Source organism: Tamandua tetradactyla, chromosome 10 (assembly GCF_023851605.1).
Source record: "Tamandua tetradactyla isolate mTamTet1 chromosome 10, mTamTet1.pri, whole genome shotgun sequence".
Taxonomy (NCBI): domain Eukaryota; kingdom Metazoa; phylum Chordata; class Mammalia; order Pilosa; family Myrmecophagidae; genus Tamandua; species Tamandua tetradactyla.
The window spans coordinates 75539892-75565940 of NC_135336.1; the positions used below are offsets into that span (position 1 = coordinate 75539892).

General features: G+C 38.9%; 1 long non-coding RNA gene across 1 annotated transcript; it reads left to right on the forward strand.

The window, feature by feature from the left end:
- The first annotated feature begins 8060 nt into the window (after window positions 1-8060).
- LOC143647990 (uncharacterized) lies at window positions 8061-24023 on the forward strand. Its single transcript, XR_013158301.1, has 3 exons — window positions 8061-8139; window positions 14787-14939; window positions 23934-24023. It is a non-coding gene; the product is annotated as an uncharacterized LOC143647990 (long non-coding RNA).
- The last annotated feature ends 2026 nt before the right edge of the window (window positions 24024-26049 follow it).

The window sequence follows — 26049 nt, forward strand, 5'->3', positions numbered from 1 at the left end:
GACTCTAGTGCTCCCTTTAGTATTTCTTGCAGAGCTGGTCTCTTGGTCACAAATTCTTTCAGTGACTTTTTGTCTGAGAATGTTTTAATTTCTCCCTCATTTTTGAAGGATAATTTTGCTGGATATAGGAGTCTTGGTTGGCAGTTTTTCTCTTTTAGTATTTTAAATATATCATCCCACTGTCTTCTAGCTTCCATGGTTTCTGCTGAGAAATCTACACAAAATCTTATTGGGTTTCCCTTGTATGTAATGGATTGTTTTTCTCTTGCTGCTTTCAAGATCTTCTCTTTCTCTTTGACCTCTGACATTCTAACTAGTAAGTGTCTTGGAGAACGCCTATTTGGGTCTACTCTCTTTGGGGTGCGCTGCACTTCTTGGATCTGTAATTTTAGGTCTTTCATAAGAGTTGGGAAATTTTCAGTGATAATTTCTTCCATTAGTTTTTCTCCTCCTTTTCCCTTCTCTTCTCCTTCTGGGACACCCACAACACGTATATTTGTGCGGTTCATATTGTCCTTGAGTTCCCTGATACCCTGTTCAAATTTTTCCATTCTTTTCCCTATAGTTTCTGTTTCTTTTTGGAATTCAGATGTTCCATCCTCCAAATCACTAATTCTATCTTCTGTCTCTTTAAATCTATCATTGTAGCTATCCATTATTTTTTCTATGTTTGCTACTTTATCCTTCACTTCCATAAGTTCTGCGATTTGTTTTTTCAGTTTTTCTATTTCTTCTTTATGTTCAGCCCATGTCCTCTTCATGTCCTCCCTCAATTTATCGATTTCATTTTTGAAGAGGTTTTCCATTTCTGTTCGTATATTCAGCATTAGTTGTCTCAGCTCTTGTGTCTCATTTGAGCTATTGGTTTGTTCCTTTGACTGAGCCATATTCTCAATCTTTTGAGCGTGGACAGTTATCTTCTGCTGCTGGCGTCTGGGCATTTATTCAGATTTCTCTTGGTGTTGGACCCAGCAAGGTTGTAATATTTTTCTGTGAAATCTCTGGGTTCTGTTTTTCTTATCCTGCCCAGTAGGTGGCGCTCGTGGCACCCGTTTGTCTGCGGGTCCCACCAGTAAAAGGTGCTGTGGGACCTTAAACTTTGGAAAACTCTCGCCGTCCTGGCGGTTCGCTAGCCGAAACGGCTTGAGCCGGCCCGGGGTCCGAACGCAGGGAGGGTTGCTGGTCGCCGCAGCCAGGGAAAGAGCCCGTTCGAATTTCCTAGTCGGCCCTGGGCAACAAGCGTGGCGGGAGGGCGCCAGCGGCAGCGGCCCGCCCGAGAGAGTGCACGTTCCCCGGGAGTCACGGGTTTGGAAGGGGCCTCCCCCACCCGTCACCGTTCTCCGCGGCCTGGGGGTTTCCGATCCAATTCTCTCAGTTGGTCCGGGGGCTGCGCGTGGTGTGGGCGCCAGCTGTCTTTGTTTCAGGGGACCGCCTCTCCAATTCTCCCAGCCGGCCCGGGAAGGGGGAAGGGAGTAACTCCGGCCGCTTGCCACCCCGCCCGGTAAGGCCCACGCGCCTCGGCGATCTCACCCGAGCTGCTTCTCTCAGCCAGCCAGCCGTTCCAGGATGGGGTACGCTGTCTTTTTTATCTCTGTTGTGGCTTTGGGCGCTTTCTGTATCGTTTCTACTCCCCTAGTAGGTGTCCTGGAGAAGAAACTAAGATCCGCGCGTCTTACTAAGCCGCCATCTTCCAGGAAGTCCCCTCTCTAATACTTTTTATCATATATAGATGTTGGCTGTCAAAGTCAAGTATGTATTTACCATATGATAGAGTCAATCCACTCCTTGATATCTGCCAAGAAAAATGAAAATACATGTCCATACAAAGTCTTGTACATGAATGTTCATAGGAGCTTAATTTGTATTAGTAAAAAACTGGAAACAGTACAAATGCTCATCAATAGTTGAATAGACAAACAAATTGCGGCATGCCAAAATAAAGAAATATTACCCTCGTGCTGGTTTGAAAGGATGTATGTCCCCTAGAAAAGCCAAATTTAATCTAAATCCCATTTCATAAAGGCAGAATAACCCCCATTCAATACTGTATGTTTGAATCTGTAATTAGATCTTCTCCCGGGAGATGTAACCCAATCAAGAGTGGTTGTTAAACTGGATTAGGGGAAATGTGTCCCCACTTAGTTTCTGGAGTCCTATAAAAGAGGGAACATTTTGGAGAATGAGAGAGATTGGATGAGAGCAGAGAATGCTGCTGCACCACGAAGTGGAGAGTTCACCAGCCAGCGACCTTTGGAGATGAAGGAAAATGCCTCCCGGGGAGCTTCATGAAACAGGAAGCCAAGAGAGAAAGCTAGCAGATGACGCTGTGTTCGCCATGTACCCTTCCAGCCAAGAGAGAAACCCTGACTGTGTTCACCATGTGACTTCTCACTTGAGAAAGAAACCCTGAACTTCATCGGCCTTCTTGAACCAAGGTATCTTTCCTTGGATGCCTTTGTTTGGACATTTCTATAGACTTGTTTTAACTGGGACGTTTTCTCAGCCTTAGAACTACAAAGTGGCAACTCATTAAATCTCTCTTTTTAAAAATCATTCTTTTTCTGGTATATTACCTTCTGGCAGCTAGCAAACTAGAACAACCCTCAATAAAAAGGTTGAATTCTTGATACATGCCACAATATAGATCAATCTTAAAATAAGTATGCTGGACTGCAAGAAGCTACAAAAGAGAGTTCATACAGTAAAATTCTAATTATAAAAAAATCCAGAAAATGCAAACTAATCTATAGTGACAGAAAGAAGATCAGTTTTCCTGAAAATGGAATGAGGGGAGCTAAATTACAAAGGCTCATGGAGAGACTTCTGGAAGGTGATGAATATGGTCATTATCTTTGTTGTGATCATTTTGCTGAGATTTACACATAGAAAAATACGTCACATAATACTCTTCAAATATGTGCTGTTTATTGTACTTAAATCATACCTTAATAAAGCTGTGATTAAAAAAAGCAAAAAGTTTGTTGTGCAAATATGTTCATTGTAGCAAAAAAGGGAGCAGGAGAACAATCAATATACTCATTATTAGAAGAGTGGCTTGTTAAATCATGTTTCATGATACAATGGACTATCATGCGTTGTCTAAAAATCAGTGTAATGAAAATTAGAAATATGAGGAAATCTTGAGATATATGATAAATGAAAACAAATGATTATGACTAAATACATGTGCATAGATAAGGCAATACGCACATTACAAACATAATTGTCAGATTCGTATAGTTATGAGTAATTAAATATTGTATCTTAATCATGTTCTTCAACCTTGATGTACATTGTCTTTCAATAAAATTTTCACCAATAATAATAGCTAAATCATTTAAAACTCTTTTCTCACATTGGACAGAAAGCCCAGAGTAAAAAGGGGGTTTATTTGCTCAGATAAACAAAACTCAAGAGACTTGGGTGATGCTGTCAGGTTCAATTTTCTCTCTCCCCATCTTTCTGCTCTTCTTCCTCTTAGGCAGTCTTCCTTTTGTGGTGGTATAAATGGCTACAGCAGTTCCAGACTTTACTTGTGCTCAGCCTTAGGGCCACCAGAAAATGCTCTCCTCTGTCTAGGAAATCTCAGCATCTCCTCAGACTGCTTTGGGTCTAAAAACTGATTGGCCTATGTTGGGGAATGTGATGGGTTGATTGGCTCCAGCCTTTGTCCAAGGCTTTCCCAAGAATTGGCAGTGGGGTCAGACCACTGAAACCACATGGTCTGAACGTGCCAGTGACACTGCACCAAAGAGAAATCTGGATGTGGTTATCAAATAAAGTGGGAATAGATTATTAGTTACCAGAATCAATAAAAATCCACTGTACTAATATTTATACAGCACACATTATGTCAAGGCACCTCACATTTCCTCATTTACTCTTCTCACTGTAACCCTGTAACATAGGCACTCTTATTCCAATTTTACAAACGAGGAAACTGAGGTTCAGAGGCGTCACACAGACCCAGACTCACTCAGCCAGGTTGCCCAACTTCACAGGTCAAGAAATTAAATGCCCTGCCAGACTGCCTCTCGATTAATTCACTACTGAAATAATCCATAATGTGCCTATGGTCAATAAATAAGATAACACAACAGTCAAATTTAGCCTGAGAACTCCAAAAAAGGAGAGAAATATATTTGTAAAATATATTTAAGGTGATATGTTATGAAGAAAAGGCCTTTAATAGTTCTTGTTTTTTTATTAATTAAAGAATAAAAAAAATTAGCACAACATTTAGAAATCATTCCATTCTACATATGCAATCAGTAATTCTTAACATCATCACATAGATGCATGATCATCATTTCTTAGTACATTTGCATCGATTTAGGAAAAGAACTAGCAAAACAACAGAAAAAGATACAGAATGTTAATATAGAGAAAAAAATAAAAATAATAATAATAGTAAAAAAAAGGAAAAAGAAAAAAAAAGACAAACAAACAGACAGACAAAAAAAAAAAACCCTATAGCTCAGATGCAGCTTCATTCAGTGTTTTAACATGATTACTTTACAATTAGGTATTGTTGTGCTGTCTATTTTTGAGTTTTTGTATCTAGTCCTATTGCACAGTCTGTATCCCTTCAGCTCCAATTACCCATTATCTTACCCTAACTTCTGCTGGACTCTGTTACCAATGACATATTCCAAGTTTATTCTCGAATGTCGGTTCACATCAGTGGGACCATACAGTATTTGTCCTTTAGTTTTTGGCTAGACTCACTCAGCATAATGTTCTCTAGGTTCATCCATATTATTACATGCTTCATAAGTTTATTCTGTCTTAAAGCTGCATAATATTCCATCGTATGTATATACCACAGTTTGTTTAGCCACTCGTCTGTTGATGGACATTTTGGCTGTTTCCATCTCTTTGCAATTATAAATAACGCTGCTATAAACATTGGTGTGCAAATGTCCGTTTGTGTCTTTGCCCTTAAGTCCTTTGAGTAGATACCTAGCAATGGTATTGCTGGGTTGTATGGCAATTCTATATTCAGCTTTTTGAGGAACCGCCAAACTGCCTTCTACAGTGGTTGCACCATTTGACATTCCCACCAACAGTGGATAAGTGTGCCTCTTTCTCCACATCCTCTCCAGCACTTGTCATTTTCTGTTTTGTTTTTAATCATGAATTCAGAAAAAAACAAAAACAAAACCAACAACAGAATGAGACAAATGAAAATACTGTCCCCAAACTTGGAAAAAAATAAACATGTATGGGTCAGATTTCCTGACAAGCTATGGAAAGGTATAATAAAGCTGTTGGACAGATCTACATTCCAAGGTGCCTTTCTTGTACTGATGAGAGATGAGAGGGGGCATTTAGTTATCATTCAAATGCTTATTGACTAACTTCTTTGACTCATTCTCCCCAAATGCTGTGTTAGCTCTATGATTTTCATTAATGCAATTGCATGGAATAATTTCCTTATATGTCTGAGACCACAGCTAGATAGTAAGCTCCTTGAGGGTAGAAGCCTGTCTTTAATATGGTGCCTAGACTTAGCAGACTCTCATGAACGAAAGCTCGGTTCTAAGCTCTGGGGAGAACACACAGATCAGTGAAAAATTCCTCTGCCCTCACGTAGATTACGCCAGTCTAACATGGGAAAAGTGGATATATGGTTAAGTCTGGTCTAAGAAGCCAGGGATAAGTGCTACAGAAAGGGTATCATCAACGTTGAGTTGTGCTGCCTGTAACAGAAACCTCACAACAGTGACTTAAACAAGAGAGGAGGTTATTAATGCGAAGGTTAATAACGAAGGCACCAAGGACAGAAATCCAGGCCTTACACATCTACTCCAGTGAGTGTTCAAGGACAATGGCTCAATCTAGTTTCCAACTCCCCCATCCTTAGTGTAGTGCTAGGACTGGGTCCCTAATATTTTATGCCCAGTACAAAATGAAAATGGGGGTGGTGGTGCCCTTGGTCAAACATTATTAAGAATCTCAAGCTGGCAACAGCAGAACATTAAACTACAGCACAGGTGCCTGTGTGACTGCATAGACCACACACTCATGAAACCAAGTTGCTCCAGACATGGCATTCAGGTTCTGGTCAATAAGACTAGAAGGGTGAAGGCAAAACGCACATATTAATTCATACCAATTGAGACTGTCCCTTTTCTGTTAGGAAAACAGTAGCTTTCCTGGAAACCTAACCAGTAAAGTCCACCTACATTTCATGAGCCAGAAATTAATCACATGGCTACCCCTAACTGGGGAGGATGTGAGGAAATATGTATTTGTAACTGGGTATATTTTTCTCCAAAGAAATCTGAGGTTCTGTTTTTAAGAAGGCAGGGAAAAAATGCTATTAGGTAAACAGCTAGCAGACATGATATTAACCTTAACAATTAACGTTCTAGTTACCCAACACTATGTAACCAACCACTGCCAAATCTTAGAAAATGACAGCATTTAATATGCTCATACAAATCTGCGAATTTGGCAGGCTCAGTGGGAACAGGTGGTCTCTGTCTCAGCATCAGTTGGGATGGCTTCAAGGATGAAAGCTGAAGTCATCTGAAGACTCACTCACATGTCTGGCAGTGGATTTGGGTTGGTAACTGGTAGTTTATCTGGGACAATGACTGAAACACATTCATGTGGTTCTTCCATGTAGCTGCCTGGCTTCCTCACAGCATGGGGTGGGGATGAGTTCTGAGGGCAAATCTGCACTGCTTACTATGATTTGGCTTGGGAATTCCCTTCTTCTATGGTCAGGTTCAAGGGGAAGACACTTAGACCCCACTTCTCTGGGAGGTTGGGGAGGCTGCAGATTGAGTTCAACCACATGGACATAATTCTATCAGTCATGTCTATATCATGAAACCCCAAATAAACTCAGAACACTTGAAGCCCAGGAGAGCTTCCATGATTGAGAAGATGTAGTATCAGTGTGCTGGGAGGGTGACATGTTTTGACTCCATGTAGAAAGGACATGGAAGCTTGTATTCCAGATGCTCCCAGACTTCATCTCTGTGTCTCTTTTTTTGGTTCCTTCTTATTTGTATCCTTTTATTATGATAAAACTATAATATTAGGTATAATACTTTCAGTGAATTCTGTGAATTGTTCTAGAAAATTATTGAACCCAAGGGGTAGTGGGAACCCCCGAAGTTTTAGCCAGCTGGTCAGAAGTATGGGTGGCCCAAGTCCCCATATATATCTGAAGGACAATCTTCTACAGGATTGCCTTTAACCTGTGGAGTCTGGCTTAACTTTGGGTAGTTAGAGTCAGAATTGAATTGAGTTACCAGTGTATTTAGAGTCAGTGTCAGAAGTTTTTGCAGTGGCTGATTGAACTTTTGTATCCACTTACCATTAAAATTCAAGTACAACAAATCTCTTTCTCATGTTCCTCCTGGGACGTTCTTCCTCCAGCGCATTGAACGAACCAGCTCCTGCTTATTTCATTTTATCAAAGGACCTTTAAATAGGTGATGAGCTAAACATTTATCATAAGCAATTCTACATTAACATTTATTTTTACTCATTTATTTTTTATTCACTCATCTGAAATAAAGCTTTATGGTTGCAGAAAACCTCATTAGTTTGGTTGCTGTTGTATATCTGTGTCTAGTACTGTGTCTAGTGCTTGGTATTTCAATATAATCCAATGCACAAGTTACTCCTATTATTCCATTTTACTGGTGGGAATTGAAGCCAAAGACTGATAGTAGGAAATGGCATAGCCCTTGGATTCCAAAAGCAATGCTTTTATGCACCATGCTCAAAACGCTTTGACAAAAGAGAGAAAGGATGAATTAATTGGACCTGCCATAACTGATTGTGAAAGGGCTTCATGGAGGAAAGGCCATTTGAGCAGGACCTTCAGTGACAGGTATGGCTTTGTTGAATGGTGATAGGAAGAAGGGTGATTCAAGTGGGGGACAGTGTAAACAGAGGCAGAGTTGGGAAAGCTCTGATACATTCTGGGACTAGTGAGTAATTGTAGCATAGGGTGTGGGAGAGTTAAAACTGGAAAGGTAGGTTGCATCATTCTGTAGGTAATCAGAAGACATAAACTTGTTTGTTTTGTTTTAAGAGGAGACTGTGCTTTAGGAAGATACAGCTGCACAGAGTTAAGTGTAAGGAGTCAGCTGCTTGTCTTGGACAAATTATACAGTGAGTCCCATCTTACTTATTTATAAAATGGAGATAAAAATAGCACCAGGCTCATGGCTTTTTATGAGAATTAATGAAAGTGATCCATGTGAAAGTACTTTGAAAACTATAAGGTACTAACTAAACATTAGTTAAGATTTTCATCATAGGTGTGCTGGATGGTGCTTAGTGGGAAACTGCAGAAGTAAGTAGGCAGCCAGTCCAGCTGGGCTATAGCAGTATGGATTAAAATGATAAATCTAAAAGAGAGCAAGGTGATAAAATACTATTGTCTAAATGAGTTTATATTTTTCAAGCTCTTAGAAGAGTGTTTGGTTCTTATAAAAGACAAATGCATAACTTGTTAAGTAATGAGGATGCAAAATACATTTCATGAGTGAAACCAAATAAGAATATATGCTAGACAGTATGAAGGTCTATTACCAAAAGGAAGGAATCAAAGTTAACAAAAAAGTTATAAACTGGGAAAAGTGGTTAAAATGGCTTTATCCATTAATTTCCCTATCCATTAATTTCAACAGGAAAGAAAGGACAGTTTTTAGAGAGAAGAGATTGAGACTTCTTTTGACCAAAATATTTTCCCATTAATAGATGTTCAAAAGGCTGCTGAAAATGGAGATATGGCATGTGAAATGGAAGCTAATGGTCAAAAGAAGAGATTTGGGGATTTTTGCTTAGAAAGATTAGTGGAGCTTTGGATCAAGCCTCAAGAATAAGAGTGAACCAGAGTTTAGAGAAAATGGCCAAAGGCAAGACCTTAAAGCAATACTTCTCAAGCGTTACCATATATGTGAATTATTACCCAAGCATGCCAGTAAAATGCAGATTCTGATTCAGCAGGTTTGAGGTTGGGGCTGAGATATTCTATTTCAGTAAGCTGCTAGGTCACAACGACATTGCTGGTTCATGGTCACACTTTGAGCAACAAGGCCCTTGAACCTAAGGTACCAAGGTGTAGCTAGAAAATTCAGAGGCAGAAAAAGAGACGGAGGGAAAAAAGAAAGAATGAAAAATCAAAATTACTGTCATGAATGGAAAGGAGTAGAAAATGTATGAAAAGGAGAGAGCTCACTGCAAGGACAATGAACAAGGTCATTCATTTTGACAATTAAACTGAAATGTATACATTTGTCTGAATATAATCACATGTATACATTTCAGTTTCAGTAAATGGATGATGGAGGTCAGATTATGGATAGGAGGCAGTGATTGTAAATAATACAATGTATAAGTTCAGCAGAGAAAGATTGTATGGAAAAAATAGCTCTTAAGGATGGGAAAGACTCTGTGTTTATAGGCTGAGAGAGAAGAGACAGGAGAGAAGACATGATCAAAGAAAGTGTGGAGTGGAGTACTGGTAAAACATACTAGAGAAAAATAGGACGGGTTAAATCCAAGCACAGGCAAAAATTAGACTTGGAAAGAAGAATGAACCTTGAAACAAGAAGACAGGTGAAATAGGTAAAAATACAAAGATGATTTCAGGCATAGGAAAGGCTAAGGAAAGAGATGTCATTAATTTCAGATAGTTAAATCTGCAGAGGGAGGAGGACAGACTTAAGGCAGATGACTCAATGAGCACAGAAAAGATTTGGGGGAGACTTTCTGGGTGCTTAACAATGAACAAAGGTAAAATAAAGATGGCCAAGCAGAATGAGGACACACTGACGTTAGCATGAATATGCAGTAATGTCAAGCATTGCACCAGTAGTTTACAAATGGAGCAGAGGTATATGGTTGGGCTTACCCAGGGGATGGGAGCTGGCCATATGGGTAGACATAAAGGCCATACTGGGGGTAAATAGTCATGAAAAGCCAGAAGATATGGCAGAATCACTGGGTCAAAGTAACATCGTGCAGAGGAATAAGCAGTAAACTGAGCCAGGAGACCTCAGTTCCAATCTTGCCTCTATTTTCTCAGATAACCTTTTTTAGTTATTTCATTTTTGTAACTAAAGTTTTGAAATTAATCAGCTTTCTATCCTGGATTTACATAGGAATTGTCTGGGGAGGTTTAAGAATCATTATTCCTGGTCCACATCTTAGACATTTAAATCAGATTGGGGGATGTGACCTGGATATATATATATGTACTATATATATATATGTATATATATATATATATATATTTTAAAACATGCTAAGTGATTTCTATTGAGAACCACTAGGGTATGTGTTGTCTAAAATTACTTTTATATTCTAGTATCTTAGAATTCTCAAAGAAAAATAATGGTAAAAGACCAAAGATCTCAATGAAAGCAAAAACAAGTTCATCACTAATGGGTGGTTGGGGATGTTGTAATATAAAAAGTCAGAAAGGAAAATTTCAGGTTGATGATGAGGTTGGGGGAAAGGCCTGCCATGTGAGTGGCCAACATTTTTAAGGGTCAAGTTTTGTGGAGACACAGAACTAAGATAGACTGATATTTTATGGGTCACACTGTGCAAAGATAGTTTGTAGAGTAAGTGCCGTAGCCAAACAGTTCACAAAACATGGGTTCTAGCCAGTGCCAGTTCAGCACCTATACACTGGGTTATAGACTGACACCATTGGGTTAGTTGGGGCCTCAGTTGACATCATTTAAACCACAGAACCCTCTGAGCTTTTTCATTCCTTCCAGGCTTCTCATGGCTATTATCCTCAAGTCTGCAATGTAGGTCCTTCAGGCCATCTCTCTTCTTAATTTCTTCTTTATCCTGCTATGTACTTTCTTTCTCAAGTCACTTTCTTGCTGCTTTCCTGCTGACCTCCCTATAATCCCTTCTACTGCGCTCTGGAAAGCTTATTCCATCCTGTACAATATCCTCAATCTCTTCATAGAACTTTCTCCCCATCTCCTTGTCTTAATCTGGCTTTTCCATGACATCGCTTCTCAGGAAGCTTTCTCTAAAATCGCCGACCATTCTCCTTTCATCTGCATCTCTGGGACAGGGGGTGATATTCACTTAAAGCCTCCTCATCACTTCCAAATCTTGACTCTTCCAATCACCTCCAAAAAGCCCTCTCCTAATTGTTGACACCCAACTCTTACACCTGATACCTGTCCTCAACTAATCTAGTCACTGAAGACTGTTACAACTGGTTACTCATCTAAAATGAAATAAAATAACAAATAGAATATAAATAGAAATTAAATGCCTTTCACTCTGTTTTCCAGTCTCCTATTACGCTTCTGTGGAAGTCATTACTGTCACCAGTTTTGGAGTATCCTTCCAGAGATTTTTATCTGAATATAATCACATGCATATGTGTGTATTCTGTAGGACCTTGTTTTATGCAACTAATGCATTCCAAGACCCTTCGCATAAGTTGAAAATTGTGCCTAATAGCGAATCTCATTATTTAATAAGTATTTCTTATATGAACATATCTATCACACATTTTTATAAATAAGCAAATAAACTGTAGTTATAGTAAGTACACAAAATTAATCATAGAAAATTTTAATTGTCTCTCTCTCTCTCTGCCTTTATTTTTTCTGATAGTCAATCATGCATTCCTGAATTCCTGTATCGATTATATAAAATGAGGTCCTACTGTATAAATAGTACTCCTTAAACATACAAACCGGTAGGACATTGTATACACTTTATGAAACTTTTCTTTTTTTGTTTAACAAAGCAGTTTAAATAATTTTCTTATTAATAAATTCCATTTTTCCTTAAAATTCCTTAAAATTTCCTTAAAATAGTATTTTCTATGGATGTAAAATAATTGATTTAATCTGTGTCCTACTGATGAACAATTAAGCCATGTGTATTCTTCTGCTATTGAAAACAAGACTGCAATAAGTAACATTTTACATATGTCATCTTTTATATTTGCAAGTTTTACTTGTGGCATCATTTCTTAGAAGTGAGATTGCTGGGTCAAAAGTTATTTTTTTTTTAAGTTTTGGCAGATATTGACCAAGTTGCTCACCATAGACTGTGTACTAATTTACACATCCTGCCAGCTTTGTAGGAAATAGATTGTTTCACATCATCTTTGCCAACACAACATTTTATACACTTTTTAAAATCTTTGTCAATCTGAGAATTTAAAAATATTTTGTTGACATTTTAATTTATAATTCTCTTATTTAGAGTGAGGGTAAGTATCTTTTCAAATGTTTAACACTTTATTTCTTTTGCTGTGAATTGTCAGCCATCTGTTTTGTTTATTTTCCTGTTAGGCAGTTGGTATTTTATTGTTTTGAAGCAGACCTTTCTATGGTAAGGCAAATAGAACTCTAATGAGATAAAAGTTGCAAGTATTTTTTTCCTAGTTATTGATAATCATTAGTGTTTGTTGTGCAGAAAAATTTGTTTTCATGTTGTTTAATTTTGATCAACTGCCCTCATTTTGCAATCTACATTTTATGCCACACTTATACTTTCCCAAATTTGAGATTATTTTTTAAAATTCTTTTTGTTTCTTCTCATGCTTCCATTTTTTCCCCTTCTTTTCTTCTCACTTTTTTGGGGGGGGTGCATGGCCCAGAAATTGAACCCACATCTCCCACATGGAAGATGTTCTACCCTTGAACCACCCATGCACCCCATTCCTCCATTTTATGTGCTTGCTTTTACACTTAAATCTTTGGCCCATCTCACTTTCTAATTCTGCTGCATAAATAACTTTAGCATATATGTCCTACTCAACCTCCTAACCACCATATTCCTGATCTCTTGTGCACCAATAGTCACCTTCCTTCTCATCTCTTGCAGTCACATCTTGGAGCATCTCATGACCTGGATGACTCTTCTCCATCTCTGCAAGTTAAAATTCCCACATCCCACACCCTCATCCTGTCTTTCTAGATCTCTTGAGCTCTTAATTATTAACCATTAGAACTTATTCATAACAATTTCATCATGAACTCTGACACTTAACCCACCCCTTTTCTTTCATATTGTACGACCTTCTTAGGCAGAGCTGCATAATGACTTTCATAGGCCCTCAGCATTTTGTTGTCATGGGCCCTTTCCTCATAGAAGTCATTGAAAGTTGTATTTTATGACTGTACTGATATAAAGATAAATATATTGATATATTAAAATATTTTATTTCATCTAAATGTTTATTTTTTACCCCAACTGATTCTGAAAGATATAAAACATTTTCATGGGCCCTAAGGGTCTTGTGGGTCCTGGGTTCTGTGTTTCTATGCAGATAACATAATTTGGCCCTGTTCCTAGGCACTGATTTACTGTTTTAACTACTTTCCTCTCTTGGCCCCTTGTTTTCCCTGCATATCTGCACGGCAGACCCTCAACCCTAGATGAATCTGTTTATCTCTTCTAGAGAAAAATCATGAAGAAAATTGATGCTTTCACAGTTTTATGGTCTATGACGTGAACTCAGCTCTCAACACATTTAGCAAGTTTTTACATGTCCCTGATCGATTCTGTTTCATAACAACTATTCCAAACCACTTAACATACTATTCAACTTTGAGAAAATGAAGAAGGAATTCTCTTAACTTCCTATCCTTCCATGTTCTGATTAGCTTTGTCTGGGTAACAAAATACCCCAAGATTTAGTGGCTTAAAACAGAAATTGCTTATTTTTTCTGATGAGTCTGTGGGTTGATTGGTCTGGGTGGTTCTCTGTGACATCTGGTGCACCCAGATGTCAGCTTGGCCTATAGACAATTAAAATTTGACTGACCTGATATCTAAGCTTTCTCTCCCACCTGGCTGGCTTCTCAGTGACAAATAGAGCTGGGAATATTGACCAGAGGACTTTCATTGGGCTGGTTTCTCTATGTGGCTTGGCATGCTCATAGCATGCTGACTGGGTTCTGAGAGGGAGCATCCCAAGAACAAGTATCCTGAGATGCGTAGGTCATGAGTCCCAAAATGTCTGTTCTACCTCACTCCCTTGAAAAAAGCAAGTCATCAAAACAGCCTAGAGTCAAGGGTAGGAAAATTAGACTCCACCACTTGATGGAGGAGTGACACGGTTACATTGCTAAAGAGCACATGGGATGGGAGATGCCATCTGTAATGCAAACAAAATTGGTTGCTGCACACCCATTTTTACTTTCTTCTTTCCCATCTCAAAGGAAGTGGCATCTCTGTATCTGTTCATATATTAAGTATGGTCTTACTATGTGTTCAGTCTTTCTCCCTGGACTGATTGTTTTCTCTCAGTTTAAGAATATCCTCAAATCTCTCCAATGAGGAAAAAAAAATCTCTGGCTCTATATTGCACTTTAGATAACTGCCTTATATTTTTCTTTCTATATAAAACATATCTTTAAAAATTAAGTTTATCCTTATTGCTGTCTACTTTCTCCCTTCTTATTCACTCTCAGCCTACTGGATACTCGATGTGGGCTGCCATCCCTACAACCACATTGAACTATTCTTCCTTTTGTCACTAAAGACTTCCTGATTTCTTAATCCAACAGGTACTTTACAAACTTTACCTTGACATTTTAGTAGTACTGAAAGATATTGCTCATTCCCTTATTCTTAAAACTATATCATGGGATTTTATGACTTCTTCTCCACTGGTTTTATAATGACTTATTTTTACAATATGGCAACGCCTTAAACTAAGAATAAAGAATAGGATAATGTACTAGTTTTTCATGGCTGCTGTTAACAAATTGCCACAAGCTTGGTGGCCTAAACAACAGAAATTTATTCTCTTGCAGTTCTGGAGACCAAAGTCTGAAATCAGCATCACTCAGCCGAAATGACTCTGCTCCCTATAGAGGCTCTACTGGAGAATCTGTTCAGTTGCCTTGTCCAGCTTCTGAAGGCAGCTAACATTCCTTAGCTTGTGGCTGCACACTCCACTCTTCAAGGTCAGCATGTTTGACTTTTTCTCTCTGGTCCATTTTCCTCATATGTGTGTCAAGTCTCCCTTTTCTCTCTTATAAAGACAGTTATGGTGACATTTAGGGTCTCTGTCCAAATAAGGTACCATTTATAGGTACCAGGAATTTCAGAAGTGCAATAGACTTTATAGAGGATGGGTTACAAAAAAAGAACATTGGAACCTACCATCTGGAAGAAGGAAAACTGCTCCTCTATGGTGAGTTTAGGACCAGTAAAAGGAAAAAACTGTCACGGGGATGGGCTTCAAGGGAATGAATCAGGAGAAAGCTAAATTTCAGTCAGGACAAGTAGTCTTAGATAAATAACTTGAAGTAACAATTATAATAGGAGTGAAATCTTATTAGTATGGGAAGAAGCCACTGTAAATTGGCCTGAAATATAATTTGTTTCAAACTAATAACAACAGCAAACACTATTTATCATGCTTTCTAACTATCAGTTCTAGATACTGTATAGTTAAGGTATAATTAATTATGGTTGATAGAGAAAGACTACTAAAATTCCAGACATTAGTGCTTGATGATGCACTTATTCAAGAATTTTAATTCAATGAAATTAAATGAATTAATGATCTAGTGAACATAATGATTTGTAGCAGGACTTGCAGTCTGACCTCCTTTAGCTATTGTCCCAGGAGACTCATTTGAGCTCTCATCTATCAAAAAGCACATTTGCTTGTATGGCCAAGCAGTCATTCAGATATCAGATCCTTAAATCTAATTTATATATCATTCTTCTGTATTCCCTATCTAAATTGTAAGAATTTAAAAAGCAGTCCATTGTTAACAACAGTAAAGTCATACTTCAAATTATCATGAATTTGCTTTGAAATGTGGAAAAAGATTCTAGTGTTGGACATGATGGAATGAAATTCAAAAAGAATAAAGGCAAAAATGTACCATAATTGCTCCTGAAGCAGAGGTTATTGATTTCTTCCCCATCATCTGATCAAACAGAAAGTGAAGGGAAAGAAATACAAGCTCAAAGGGATCAGCTACTCAGGTATCACGCAGAAGAGCAGAGTGAAAATTTCTACATCATTAAAAACATTTAAAGGAAGCAGTTTGTCTTCATGTAAGAATCATTATTCTCAGTTTGGGTTCATCCTCCGGAGTTTTCACCTCTTCAGAAGGGTGCATTCTGTGCGATTTCTAAGAAGTGCTTCTGCAATGGGAGGGATTTATGTTAAGGTGGTTCATGGAAGGTAGACAATTTGGGAGCCTTTTTAATGGACTACAAAAGACCGTCAAGTAATTAAATAGATTTCTTTTCCCTTAGACCGTACCAAGGCTTTAAAAACACTCTGCTGAGCATGTAAAATCAATTTCCATTACTGGCCTCGACCTTTGCAGTTTTATAAACATATTTTTTCCCTGGGTTTAGAATGTGGTTCAAAGGCAAGAGTAGAATACTAGAGGATGAGACAGATCATTATTAATAAAAGTTACTTCTTTTCCAGTGAAATTCTCCTTTTCGCATTCAACTGCGCATGTTATTTATACAATTATGTAAATGCCTTCTACTCTATGTTTATATATGTATACATGTATTTATATTTGAAGCAGGATTTTTTTTTATTGCTCTACAGATTTGTGCTTTGTTTTCACTGTTAAAAGGTGTTTTTCCCCTTCCCATTCCAAGAAAGTAGCCAAGCCATTGTGTTCCTTTGCCCCAGGGACTTGGGTTGCTGAATGGAAAGCAGATGTTGTTGCCAGAGGACAGCTTCATTCCTTTCTTTTTTTGGAAGACTGGAACCATTGTGAGAATTAGTCATACTCCCCAGAATGGAAGGGGAGAAAGCCTAGGGCTCTTTGGGAATTGGGGGTGGGGGGGAGAGGCTGAGGAGGGTATTGAAGACCAAATTGTCCATAGGCAGCAATTCCTTGAGAGAAGAAGGAAGGGGTTTGGGTGACTTCCAAGGAGGGTAGCTCTGGTCCTGCCTACTTACAATACCACATTTGGGGGGATTGCTATGGAAGACAGAAATGCAGGAGTCTTGATTTTGGGAACCGTATATAGAAATGTCTATAGAAATTTAGAATATAGAAAGTATATAGAAATGTCTAGGTTCCTATCTCTAAGCAAGAAATACAGCCAAGTGAACCAATGGAGGGGCCATAGGAACATTGAATGGAAGAATTTGGAAGCAGGACTCATGATATAGAACAGAAAAACTACGACAAGGCTTAGTAGAGAAGATAGCCATAGGAAGTAATAAGAATTGTTTATTGTGTAGTCATTAGAAATTTTCCTCTGAGACACAAGTAGTCATTCATACAACATTAGGACAACAGGCTTGGATTTTCCCCTTGTGGTTTGTTTCCTGTTAGTTTGTTGTTTTGTATTGCTTGAATCAAAACCATAGGTGCACAAAGATTAAAGAATAAAGTAATTTAACAAAGATTGTGCAAAACAAACAAACAAAATACACCTTAGTGCTATCCTAAACATTTCTCCCTATCCAGAAACAACCACTCAATTCTTATTTGTTTTGATCTTTTCTTAGGTATGTGAACTTCATAATTCTAAACAGTATGTTCAGATTGCCTCTTGATACTTCTGTTTTAGCCATTATCTATTAATATTTACTTCCCTCTTTGGGAGATGATTTTTTTCTTTTTTTCATACAGACACTCTGCAACCCTGCCCCCGCAAAATGCATGTGAGCACGTGCAGACACACAATTACATACACCATTTTTCTCTCCCCATCCTTCTAGCATATGGGTTAGAGCAAAATTATTGCATTATGATGATGAAAATGTTATTCACAGGTATGCCTTGTTGATACAATTTATACCATTATTGTCTAACATCCACAATTGTGTTTTCCCTGAATTAAGCAATTGACTTTTTTTTTTAACTTGTTTATTGTATAATATATATGCAAAGCAAAGGAAGAATAAAACAGTTTTCAAAGCATTCTTCAACAGGTAGTTACAGGACAGATCCTAGAGTTTGTCATAGGCCACCATACTATAATTTCAGATTTTTCCTTCTAGCTGTTCCAGAACATGTTTTATCATCACTTTTTTCCATTTTTGTGAAAAATAACATATATACTAAAAAAAACCAATAAGTTTCAAAGCAGAACACCACAATTAGTTGTTGAACAGATTTCAGAGTTTGGATGGGTTACAATTGCACAATTTTAGGTTTTTACTCCTAGTTGCTCTAAGATACTGAAGACTAAAGGAAATATCAATGTAATGATTCTGCAATCATACGCATTTGTTAAACCCTACCTTCTCTGCATAACTGCATCATCACTTTTGAACTTTCTATCCCACTCTTTAGGGGTATTTGGACTATGGCCATTATAAATTTTTCATGTTGGAAGGGACTGTTAATAATATGGGATGGGGGATGTTGCTAGCTGATGTTCTGGAGAGGCTGGGCACTCTAGGTTTCATAACTTAGCTGGTCCAGGGACCCATCTGGAGGTTGTAGCTTTCTGGAAAGTTATCTTAGTGCATGGAACCTTTGTAGGATCTTACATATTGCCCTAGGTGTTCTTTAGGATTGGCTGGAAAAGTTTTGGTTAACATTTGACAAGTTATGAAAGGTAGCAATGTCTAACTGAAGCTCATGTAAGAGTGACCTCCAGAGTAGCCACTCAACTCTACTTGAACTTTTCCAGACACTGATACTTTATTAGTTACACTTCTTTTCCCCCTTTTGGTCGGGATGGAATTGTTGATCTCATAGTACCAGGGCTGGACTCATCCCTGGGAGTCATCTCCCACATCGTCATATCCCATGTAGTGGGGAGGGCAATAGCACCTAACTGTTACAGTTTAGAATTCATACCTCCAGGAATGTTTCCAAGTCTATATAAATTATCTTTGCCTTCTAATTTACTCAATGCATCAGCTGACCTCTTTAAGTATGTTAAATTTCCATTGATTGAGACTATATCAGGCTAGTATATCTTCTCACAACTGTCTTTTTAAAATAATTGAATAGGCCTCCTATAACAGGAGAGATTTTGTAAAGATTCAAATGTAAGGTGATGCCTTTTATTTTTATGAAATAATTTTTTTGGAAAACATCTCATATGCAAGGACATATGGCATTTAGACAAATCTGCATAAAATCATGGGTGTAACTTAAATACATGATCAGTGTTGTTGTATTTTCCCTCCTTTCCTTTCACTGAGGGAGTGGTCAGTAATGATTAAATCCGAATTTTCTTGGGGTGGGGTGCAAACTCAGATTAGCTATGATTTATAGAAAGTAAAGTTCCAATTATTCTACATCCATGTTTATGCATTTATTTATTTAAATATATATGTGTATACATACATGCATACATATACATGTAGTAATACGTATTTAAATATTCATATATGTTATATATGTATGTATATATATATTTAAAGGGTCCTAGGTAGAGTCCGTAGGTAAAATAAACCTAGGTAGAATAAACCATTTTAACTTTATACGGAAATAAATATTAAACTTGTATTTGTTTGGACTTCTTACAGAGTTGGATGATTATTTTGGTTTGTCATCTTCTAACTGTAAGACGAGTTTTCTTGCAAAATAAAGACAGTTGCGCATCTCTTATCCACTCCAAGCAAGCACAGTGGACATCCGCACTGGAACGTTTAAAATGTTTCTGTCTTTGAGAATGTTCCCTTGGGAAATAAACAAATATCACTGACTAGTTTTGATGGCATGGTCTCTGGGTACTAAAATGAGATCCCTCTCTGTGCATTGGTCTTGTGTTTTTGTTCAAATGTACAATTTGATTTTTGTGTAAATCTTAGCTGTTGCCAAATTACACTGTTTCTGTGCAGTGATGGAAGTGATTGCCCCACCCCTCATTGTCCTTCCTCATCCCTGAACGCCTACCCCGCCTAGAATTTGCACACATGTGTTAGTGGCTAATTACATAGTGTCATTTTGTTGCCACTTGCTTCAGGCAGTTCTACTGGCCACTCCCTCCACCCATCTAACCTGGGGAGCCTCATGAAGAGGTGCTCAGATAAGACGTTCTCACAGCAAGAGGCAGAACTATGATTTGAGCTACCATTTATCTTCTACATCCTCAGTCTCAAGCACCGTGTAGGAATTTACTTACTATTTCTCATTTTTACATAGCTCTTGCAAGGGAACTGATATTTTTACTTCATTTTTCAGTTGAAGGTAAATAACTTCTCTATAGCTAGTAAGAAAAGGTAAGTAACTTCTCTATAGCTAGTAAGTGCCAGAGTCAGGATTTGAACCCACATTCTTTCTAATACAATCTACCAATTTGCCTTATTCTCAGGGCTCATGTATAAGCATATTATAGCAATATTACTTAGCTGCCATCTAGAGCTGCAGTTTGGACTACTAACCCAGATGGAATTCAAGTCCTAGCCAGATGGCTTACTATGTTAGCTCTGCTTTTTTGAGAATTAGGCAACCAGCTTTCTGAGCAAAGACTAGTTTCCTGAGTGCCTTTGGAGCCTGGAGAAAGCCTGGGACTGTCAAGATATCATCAGTGAACAATCTGGTTCTGAGTCCAACAATGGCAGGGTCTTTGTAATGCTGTAGAGCCTATACCTTGTCCCTTTATTTCCTTCTCTGCATTTCATCACTCCCACAGCTCCAAAACAACACTTCTATGATTTAATCACGGGCAAGCTCTCTGAGTTTTTAGGTGACAAGTGAGTGCCAGGAATATTTTATTTGTCTTGGAAAGATATAAATTCCTGGGTCTCTACAGATTCCAGTGGCTTTCAGAGAGTCAGAGCATGCTGCTTTCCTTAAGAAAAGCCACCAATGGGAGTGCTTTCCGGTGATGCAATGCTGATATTTTAGTGCCGTTCTGGAGAAGGGAAGAGGGGGGGTTTCTCTGGAGCCAGATGAACCCATAATTAGTTCTCACCCAGGCTGCTTAAGCAATTATGGTGAAACCAAATCGCATTACTTTTTCTCCTGCTCCGAATAAAAGCTTCAACCCCACTCCTTCTGTCCCATAGGGCACTTGGCTAGCCATTATCCCCAATACCATAGACACCATTCTTTGCTTCTGTTTCCAAGCTACACTGTCACCGGGTATTAGAAGAAGTGTGGGGAAATAATGTACACCTCTTGGTCTCCCTACTTCAGAGGCCCCTAGCAACCCTGTCTCCAGGCAGGCAACGTGCATCTCCCCGGCAGTTTACTTCCCACTCACGGCAGAGGCGGCATGTTCTCTGCAAATAGCCTGAGTCTTCCCCGGTGCCAGCTTGGCTGTGGGGTGGTGGTGTCATTTAGTGCCCTAGGGGACGTTGGGTTCTTCTTCTGGGAAGACTAGGGCAAAGCAATGACTATTTCCCCAAAGATGTTTATGGAAGCAGAAATTAGGTCAAGCAGTACAGTTCCATGCTTCGGTTGCATCGTCTAAAATCAAAAAGGATAGTTAGCAAAACTTTGCTTCTTCTAGTCTGTGACAGATTTGTAAAGCATCCAGAATGTTCTGGAACATGAAAAAGGATGTTTCCCATGCATGTCTATGCAACTGCCAACCCTCCTGGCCCTTTTGTTCCTGTACCAAGCCACTCAACAATGTTAAGCACATCAGCCATTCCCATGGTTACAACGTGATCCACTCTGCCTCCAAAATGGCAGTTGAGCTGAAAAAGCCTTGCACAGATTGACCACCTGGCCCACACAGACTTTCCATTTCAGGCTCATGCACCACAGGACATTATGGATAGATGTTGAGACTTCTCATGCGATTTTTGTACATGGGGGTTTCTTAAGTGCTTTGTTTTAAGTGTTTATATTTGATCTGCATTTTAAGCCTCCTCCAGAACTCTGGAGAATGGAAGTTGCTTCTCTTTGTGAGGGAAACAAAGTTTTTCTTCTATGGTGACTGATCAAAGAACGAAAGGGAGTCTGGCTGCTAGGAATGTAAAGCTTGATTTGGGAAACTAAGCGCAGCTGTGTAGAGGGAGTGATTTCCCCAGTACAGCAGGAAAGGAAAAGGTGAATTTCAGTAGCCATTCACTCACTCATGGATCTGCTCAACACTCAAACAATTACTGAATTTTCACCATGTGCCAAGCCCTCTGCTAGGAGCAAGGGAGACAAATATGAATGTGAAAGTTATTGACAAATTTATAGTCTGGGGGATATTCTAGTGAAAACGACAATTAGGAACAATGTCAGATTTGTTGTAATACAAGTACGTGCAAAATGCTTTGTGGAGCTCAGAGGATAGGAGAGCCCTCTAGGGAAATGGGGAGAGGGAAGAAGGTTTAATTTATTTATTTTTTGGCAATAGTTGTGTTTAACCACTGGTTTTATGAGCTGGTAGATTCGCCTCCAGCACACACAGGATCAAAGTGAAATTGGGAAGTGCCTGTAGGCCATGTGCAGGAGTTTGAACTCTCTCTGTGTAGTAGGATAATTTGAAATATAAATTAATATTTTTTTCTTTGGTTCCTATATTTTTACCTTCTCCCATCAAAGAAAGTACATAACTCTGTTTTTCCTTGTCTCAGGGGATTTTGCATTACTGGGAAGAAATCAAAGAATTCTAAAAAGTCAGACTTGCCGTCACCTCCTTTCATGGCGCATGTAGGTCAAATCAAGGTGAACATAAGCCGTGAGCATTGCAGACTGACACCAGAGGACCCATTCTTGAATATTCTGTATGGGATCCTGAAAAATTTCCAAAAATGCTTGGTGGGAGGAAGAATCCAACAAGACAGAAATTGAATTTCCTACTGGCCTGAAGAGGCAGGGCTCAGCACAATTTAACCATTTTAGAGAAATTCAGAGAAGTAATGTTTCTTGTAATCCAGTGTTGTGGGTAAAATTGATACCTGCTACAACTGTCGGTCATACAAGTTTTTTTTTTTTTTTTTTTTTTTTTTTTTTTTTTTTTTTTTTTTTTTAAGGAAAGACAGAGAGAAGGAAGGAAGGATAGAAGGAAGGAAGGAAGGAAGAAAGGGAAACATTTTTAAACATTTTCTTGTTTTATTGTATTCTGTTTCTCCGTTTTTGTTACATGGGCTGGGGCCGGGAATCGAACCGAGGTCCTCCGGCATAGCAGGCAAGCACTTTGCCCGCTGAGCCACCGCGGCCCGCCCATACAAGTTTTTTAAACAAAGTTTTTTAAACAGAAATATGACCTGATTGCCTCTAAATTTTAGAAGGATAACTTTGTCACCCTTGGGGGAGAACCTGAATGAAAATGGGATGAGTTAGGTACTCTTCTCATTTATTATCTGTTATTGTCTGTGATGACATGGAAGGAAAGTGGGGTAGTTTCTGGGAATAAAGAGGATGGGTTAGACTCTGGAATATTTCAGAAAATAAATTGCAAAGGATGTAAATATAAGTTTGAGGGTTTAAAATATAAGCAGTTGTGATTTCGTGGCAAATGGGAATCCCATGAACCCCAGTACAATACAAATGTTAAATAACTATGTTTCAATTTTACTTTAGTTAACCACAGTCTACAAACTTTACTAGCAGGTTTGCTTTCAGAATATGCGTCATCATCTCCTGATTGGACAGCACCCACTGCCTTCCAAGCAGACTCGCTGACTCTATTCTTGCCTCTCTGGTCCTCCTCTGAAATCAGATTTTGCCTCCTTCTGCCCAAAGCCCTCACTGCTTTTCGCGGGAGCAGAATAAAATCCCAAACCAGCAAGATGCTGCTGAGCTGGCCTGGTGAGGTCACTTCTCCTCATCTCCATAGTTTACCAGGCAGTTTCCCAAAGGGGCCCCCATTTTTCTCACCCAGTGCCCTTTCACATGTCATTTCATTTGCCTTGAATGCTCTCCCCTTATTTTTACTTCTGAAACACTTCTACTCAGACTGCAGGCATCGGTTTAAATATCCTTTCCTCAGATTGACCACCTTCACTCTAATTTCTAACCATGCCTGTTAGTTTTCTATAAAAGAATTTATCATAACCTGTAATGAGGTACTTATTTGTATATCCCTTATTTAATGTCTATCTCTTTTGCTAGACCTGCTTCATACAGTACAGTAACTATCTTCCACGTGTGGCTACTGAGCACTTGAAATACGGCTAGTCCAGAGATGTGATTAAATTTCCACCAAATCTGGGGTAATAAAATACACAGCAGAGTCTGAAGATTTTGCATGAAAAACTAAGGTAAAATATCTCATTAATAGTTATTATATTATTACATGGTAAAATAATATTTTGGCTAAAACATTTGGTTGAATATTTTCATTTAAGCAAAGCATAATACTATAAATATAAAATATTAATAATAAAACATAATAGTAACATTGATTTCATTTTTTTTAATGGACTATTAGTCTGGGAGTTTGCAGGAGGATGCATGACTCAGTACCTCTCTGTGGTTATGGAACCCAGGGCTTTCCTAAATTTCCTGAAGATGATATTCTGACCAGTAAGGCTGCGTTTGTATAAAGATCAATGTGTACATCAATGAAGACAAGTGCCAGTTGGTAGGCGAAAATTTAGATATGCAGAATCATTATGGGGCACACATTGATGAATAGAGTATAAGGATTTGAATCTTGTGGGAGTTGAATCACGGACCCCACCATAAAACATATTCTTAATCTTAATCTGAGTCTCTGTGGGTGTGAACCCATTGTAAATAGGACTTTTTGAAGATGTTATTATTAGTTAAGGTGTGGCCAAATGGAGTCAAGATGAGTCTCAAACCCTGTTACAGGAGGCCTTGTAAAGAGAAGAAATTTGGAGTCAGTCAGTGGAAACCAGACCAAGCCAGAAAACACAGAACTTAGAAGCCAGAGAAAGAAGTCACAGTAGGAGACCAGGAGATGGTGGCAGAGATGCAAACCAAGGAAACCTAAGGATAGCACAAGACATCACCAGTGTAAAAGGGAATTTTATAAAGCTTAACAGTAGCTAACTTTTCTTACGTAAAGAAGGATTTTATAAAACTTAACAGTAGCTAACTTTTCTTATGTAAAGAAGGATTTTATAAAACTTAGCAGTAGCTAACTTTTCTTGCCTAATTTAGCTATTTACATATATTTTAGCTTCTAAATAACAGAAATATCCAGCAAAAACATTTGTGTCATCTTATATGCACTGCTATACATTTGGTGTGAGTTGAAAAGAAAAAAAGTTATGGGCCCCATCAGGCTGAAGATAAACAATCCTGGCGCCAAGGTTACTTGTTGTAAAACTGTTAAGAAATGCTTATTGTAAAACTGTTCTTATCTGCTTTTTTGCAAAACAGCACCTGTGACCCATGCTCAACCCCCACCCCCCTCATCTTACCCCTTAAAAGGCTTTTGCAAACTCAGACTGGGGCCTCTCTGTTCCTGCGTGTTCAGTGAGCCCCATACATGTGTGGAAAATAAACCTCTTGCATGTTGCATGAGAGAACGTCTCTTGGAGTCCTCCTTTGCGTGGCAAAACTCTCGAATTCTCGAATTCTTACATTTGGAGGTCCCACCGAGATCGGCTCTTCGTAAGGGGAGGCTCCAACAGCTCTTTCTCTCGGGGTAAGTGAGGCTTTTTTGTCTGAGGTGCGATCGCTTAGTCTGTCAGACTGGCAGTGACTGTTGGAGAGTTGAGTGAGCACTCCCCGACCGCAACCGGCAGACATGTCCAGGGGTTGCAGGTCACTCTCCTGAGGGACGTCTCGGGATTGGGGGACCTCCGGGGATTCCTGGAGGCTTCCTACAGGGCCGACTCTGATTCTGTTTCCCTTCTGACGGGGGAAACTCGATCACAGTCATCAGGCCAGTCTGAGCTGTGTCTCTGAAACTGTGTAAACGTGGTGTGCCGGCTCTGTGTGTGTCTGTCTGTATTTGTGTGTTGGGAATTGTTTTTGTTTTACCAAAGATGGGTCAGGAAATGTCGACTCCACTTTCTCTGACCTTAAGACACTGGTCGGAGGTCAGGGAAAGAGGTCAGAATCTATCTTTTATTATAAAGAAAGGCAAATGGCAGACCTTCTGCTCAGCCGAGTGGCCCTCCTTTAACGTGAGATAACCTCGGGAAGGAGCTTTTCATCTCCCCTTGATTCGGGCCGTCAAGTCAGTCATCTTCCACCCTGACCCGTATGGCCACCCGGACCAGCAGCCCTACATCATGGTTTGGCAGGACCT